Source organism: Somniosus microcephalus, chromosome 3 (genome assembly GCF_052327205.1).
Source record: "Somniosus microcephalus isolate GS21.2 chromosome 3, FLI_Smic_1.0, whole genome shotgun sequence".
Classification (NCBI taxonomy): domain Eukaryota; kingdom Metazoa; phylum Chordata; class Chondrichthyes; order Squaliformes; family Somniosidae; genus Somniosus; species Somniosus microcephalus.
The window spans coordinates 117,548,250-117,554,244 of NC_140989.1; the positions used below are offsets into that span (position 1 = coordinate 117,548,250).

The window sequence follows — 5,995 nt, forward strand, 5'->3', positions numbered from 1 at the left end:
GCAACATGATTGCAGACTCCACTGATTGATGGTCGAGTGCCCTGTGAAGAGCAGGGGTGGGAGCGGACACCTATCATTTGGAGGAATTCTGGCATAAGGAGATCCTTGTCCACTAACACAGTATTGGAGTGCCTTGATTAAACTTGATTGCAGCTTGCTGTGAAATGACATGAGACTGACATCTTTCGGCCCAAGGTAGAACTGCAAGAGCATAAAGGAAGAAAGGGAGTGGTGCTGAGCCAATGCAGGAGGAAACATTTCCCTGAGAAAGAAACTGCTGTCTATCAGCATTCTTAGTAATAATACATGCTCGAAAAATCTGTTTTTCATTTTCAATATCTCCCGAAAGGGAGCTGCAATATCAGGTTGATGCGTGGAATGGACGTAAAAAGCCCCTATTCCATCTCCCTGTTCCAAAAATCAATTTAATATATGATCCCCAGATAGGGGAAGTATCAGGTATTAAACTGATAAGAATTGATTTTTTATTACATTTCAAAAATATACTTTATTCATAAAATGTGCAAAGGTACATACATTTCAATCCAATGTCACAATTTCAGATCATATAATACAGATCATACAGGTTATTATGTTTACATTTGCAATACATTACATTAAAACATTATCCTTATCCATTCAAACCAAGGGGTTTTACCCTGGTTCCAGCCCCTCAGAGTACCGTGGTGGGAGGGCTTAAACTTGGTCCAAACATGGACAAAGGAGCTGAATTCCAGTGGTGAGGTGAGAGTGACGGCCCTTGATATCAAGGCAGCATTTGACTGAGTGTGGCATTAAGGAGCCCCAGTAAAACTGAAGTCAATGGGAAACTTGGCCCTAAACAGACAATACAACATAGCTGATTACCTGACCATGGTAAAGGATAACAAACTGAGAAGAACCTTGACAAGGTACAGACTTAGCGAACATAGCCTAGCGATCGTAAAAGGCAGACACAGGCAGACCAGGCTGCCAAGAGAAGACAGGATATGCTCTCACTGCAGTCAGGGAGTAGTGGAGACAGAGATGCACTTCCTCACAGCCTGTGGAAAATATCAGGACATCAGGGAGAATTTCTACCAAAAATTCTCACAAATATGCCCTGAATTCAGAAATCTGAATGACAACCAAAAACTCCCATTCCTACTGGGAGAGGAGAGAAGCTGTGTAACACTGGCGGCACACTATGTTACAGCTTGCCATGAACAGAGGGACAACCAGTAAACTAAGAAAAGAATATATATAAACAATGCGAATGTATATTTATACACTCAGGGATATACCTGTTTATACACTGTATGAATAGAACTGCGTTTATGTGCTCAACCATAAATGTATTTTGATGCTTTGGCAACATAAGATGTAACTTATCATGCCAATAAAGCGATTTGAATTGTGAATTGTGAAATTGGGAAACGGGGAGAAAGCATTCCACTGGCTGAAGCCATACCTAGCACAAAGAAAGATGGTTGTGGTGGTTGAAGGTCAATCATCACAGCCCCAGGACATCGCTGCAGGAGTTCCTTAGGGCAGTGTCCTCGGCCCAACCATCTTCAGCCTTCCCTCCAACATAAGGCCAGAAATGGGGATGTTCGCTGATGACTGCACAGTGTCCAGCGCCATTCACAACTCCTCAGAAAATGAAGCAGTCCATGCCTGCATGCAACAAGACTTGGACGACGTTCAGGCTTGGGCTGATAAGTGGCAGGTAACATTCTCGCCACAGAAGTGCCAGGCAATGACTATCTCCAACAAGCAAGACAAAATGGAAGATGGCTCGGGTGACTGTCTTGGCGCACGGGCTGGGTGTTGGTCAGATCTACGCCATGTACAGCAACACCGACAGCACCTCGCACCTGATGACCAGGTTTTTGCCTGCAATTGACAGGGAGCGCTGCTCCCACATTCCCAGTTTCTGTCGTACCTTGGCGATACGCTTCTCCCAGTTTTTGGTGCATGCCCCGGCCGCTCCGAACCATATCCCCAGCACCTTCAGGTAATCTGACGTGACGGTGAAGGGGACAAAGGATCAGTCGGCCCAGTTCCCAAAGAACATGGCCTCGCTTTTGCTGCGATTAATTTTCGCTCCCGAGGCCAATTCAAACTAGTCGCAGATGCTCAGCAGTCTGCGGACCGACAGCGGATCCGAGCAAAAGATGGCGACGTCGTCCATGTACAGGGAGGCCTTAACCCGAGTGCCTCCGCTGCCTGGGGTCATCACCCCTCTTATGCCCGAATCCCTCTTGATGGACTCGGCAAAGGGTTCGATACAACACACAAACAAGACAGAGGAGAGAGGACAGCCTTGCCTGACTCCAGATTTGATCGGAAAGCTTTCCGATTCCCACCCGTTGATTAGAACTGCGCTACTGATGTCTGTGTAGAGCAGTTAGATCCAATTGCGGATCCCTTCCCCAAACCCCATTTTGGAGAGCACGTCCATCAAGTACGTGTGCGATATTCTGTCGAAAGCCTTCTCCTGGTCCAAGCTGATTAAGCAGGTGTCCACCCTCCTGTCCCGCACGTAGGCGATCGTATCCCTGAGCAGCGCGAGGCTGTCAGAGATCTTCCTGCCGGGTACAGCGCAGGTCTGATCCGGGTGGATCACCAGCTCCAGAGCAGTCTTGACCCTGTTGGCGATGACCTTGGACAGAATCTTGTAGTCCACATTAAGCAGCGAAATGGGTCGCCAGTTTCTGATTTCTTCCCTCTCCCACTTCTGCTTGTAGATGAGGGTGATGATGCCTTTCCTCATCGATTCTGACATGCTGCCGGCCAGAAGCATACCCCCGTACACTTCCAGCAGGTCTGGGCCCATCCAGTCCCACAGAGCCGAATACAACTCGACCGGTAAGCCGTCGCTTCCGGGAGTTTTACTCGGCTCGAAGGACCGGACGGCCTTTGCCAGCTCGTCCAGAGTTAGCGGGTGATCCCGATTCTCCCGCTTGCCGTCATCTAGCACCTCCGAGATAGACGACAGGAAAGACTGGGAGGCCGTGCTGTCTGTGGGCTTCGCGTCGTACAGCCCAGCACAAAAGGATTTGCTGATCCTTCGTATGTCAGGCTGCGAGGACGTCACAGAACCGTCTTCTTCCTTCAGGCTGTCGATCGCAGTGCTCCCTCTGTGTACCTTTTGGATGAAGAAACGCGAGCACGTCTCATCCTGCTCCACGGAGCGGACTCTGGAGCGGAAGATGATCTTGGAGGACTCTGAGGCATAGAGCGAGGCTTGCTGGCCCTTCACCTCTTGGAGTTCCTCCCCGACATCGACCCCCATCGACTGCAGCAGGAGCAGATTCTGCATACTTTTCTGGAGTCGGGACATTTCCCTCTGTCTCTCTCTCGCCTTCTGAACACCTTTGAGGATGAAGAACCTCTTGATGTTCATCTTGATCATTTCCCACCAGTGCGCCGGGGAATCAAAGAGGGGTTTCACGGTTCTCCAACCTTTGTAATCCCTTTTGAGTTCCTCAATGTTTTCTGCAGTCATCAGTTTCACTTTCAGCCTCTATATCCCCCTACCAACCCTCTGGTTTTCCTGTGGGTGACAGTCGGGTGAAGTGGGGCAAGCACATAACAGCCGGATGGCCTTTTCTTATCCTGAGTACATAGCAACATTGCTGCTAGTGACTTTAAAGAAGTTTCCTTTTTATTCCTTTTCGGTAGAACTGCTTCATAGATATGTAAATTGGCAGTAGTCCACCATTCAGATGGGAGAGGGTTGTGTCCAATGTTCCCTCTGCAGCTCATACGCAGCCAGCTCACCGGCTTCTAAATAGGAAAAATCACGCATGCGCTGTATTTAAAAGGGGTCGCGCACCCAAAAAAAAATTAAAAAGAAAGACTTGCATTTATATAGTGCCTTTCATGCCTTTCATCTCAAAGCACTTTACAGTAAACGAAGTGGTTTTTTGAAGTGGAATTGCTGTTGTAATGTTGGAAACACGGCAGCCAATTTGCACACAGCAAGGTCCCACAAACAGCAAGGTGATAATGACCAGATAATCCGTTTTTTTTTGTTATGTTGGTTGAGGGGTAAATATTGGCCAGGACACCGGGGATAACTCCCCTGCTCTTCTTCATAATAGTGCCATGTGATCTTTTACGTCCACCTGAGAGAGCAGACGGGGCCTCAGTTTAATGTCTTATCCGACAGACAGTACCTCCAACAGTGCAGCACTCCTCAGTACTGCACTGGAGTGTCAGCCTAGTTTTTTTATGCGCTACGAATCCCTGGAGTGGGACTTGAACCCAGAACCTTCTGACTCAGAGGCGAGTGTGCTACCCACTTTTTAAAAAATTAATATACTTTATTGAACATGAAGAACATTTACAACATCGTGATCATTTCATTGTATCATACAATTCCATTCCGCCGCTCTGCACAGCCACCACATTTTAACATCAAAACCTAAAGTTTAATTTGTCTCCTGTAACATATATTAATCGATTGTACAATACTATCTTTAAATTCCGTTCTGAATAAAACATCCACAGAGCCTTATAATGATCTTTTAGCTTATATTTAAAATACCCTTTTAGATTGATTCGCCTCCCCTTAAAAAACAGAGCATTCCTTCTTTGCAGAATCTCGAATCGAGCCAAACTGAACATTAAATTAATTGCCGCTCCGCTAGACTCGGGCAGACTCTCCTGCAATCCCCATCTCAAAATTGAGTCCCACGGGATTCCCATTCTCGCTCTTCGGTCCCCACCCAGCAAAAAAACTTCACACAACTGTCGAACATAGTACTTAAAATCATTTAACTGCGGACATAACACCAGTAAATGGGACAGAGTCTCATCCCGTGTCCCACACACTGGACAAGTTGCCCCCTCCACTCGTCCAATCTTGCACAAGACTGTCATGGTAAAAATCCGGTTATGAGCCAATTTGAAAGCCAGTTCAATCCACTCTGGACATTTAAAATTTGCCCACACTCCCTTCCAAATCCTGTTGAAGTCCAGCTGCGGGTATATACTCTGCCAAAACTCCTGACCAGCAGGTGTCTTGAATCTCCATTCTCTGAATACCTCATAGAAATCTCGAGTATTACAGTTGTCAAATTGGACCAACTCTGCCCCTTTCTCCAGCAGAAAGCTTGGAAAAGCGGGACGCATTTTACTTCCTTTGGAGATTTCCGCATTTATTTCTTCCATTCAATCCTGTGGCATTGCCCTCACAATCTTCTCATACATGATCCCTATTGCTTTTTCCTCTACCTCCTGATCCTCCTCCCACACCATGTCCCTCACTATCGCTTCCTGCAACCAACCTGGAATTACCTTGTAAAATACATCTTTCACACATATAATACCAGCTTTTATAAAAGCTTGATTAAATAAAACCTCTCCTTCGATGTTGACCCACCTGTTCAAAAATAAGGGCTGTTCTAAAAATTCCTCAGCCCCCTTGGGCATAAACTGCACACTTTTTAAAAATTGGGCCCTACAACCCCCTTATAAAACCTCGGGAGAAGTTTAATCGATTTCAAAAACATATTATTGTATTCCATATACAATATTCCCTGCCCCCCTATCCCACTTCATTTTAAAAAATGCTCAAAACGACTCTTCCAAAAACTTGCATTTGACTTCTGAAGAAATCTCTTCACCAGTTTGATTCTAAAGGATTTTTTCTCCAAATCACTATCTGGGAAATTGAGTCCTCCCTGATTTCTCCGTCCAATTATGGTATTGTAAGTCACCAAGGCTGGTTTCCCTTCCCATAAAAACCTCACACAAGCCTCTCGGATGGACTTTTCCGCCCACTCAGGAATATCCTCCACTGTCAATAAGTACCATAGCTTAGCTAGCAGGAGAGCAGACACCACTGTCGCTCTTCCTTGCACTTTCAACCACCTTCTTTCCCATCTTCCCAAAATCTTTATAATTTTCATAACCTTCGGTTCCCAATTTAATCGATCCACTTCATCCCTGTCTTTCTTGCACCCCATATGCATCCCCAGAACTTCCAAAACCTCCACCACCTTAA

At 46.2% G+C, this 5,995-nt stretch overlaps 1 pseudogene; it reads right to left on the reverse strand.

Annotated features, from left to right (window-relative positions):
* Nucleotides 1-325: 325 nt before the first annotated feature.
* On the reverse strand, nt 326-505 carry LOC147121298 (U2 spliceosomal RNA; annotated as a pseudogene).
* Between the last annotated feature and the right edge of the window lie 5,490 nt (nt 506-5,995).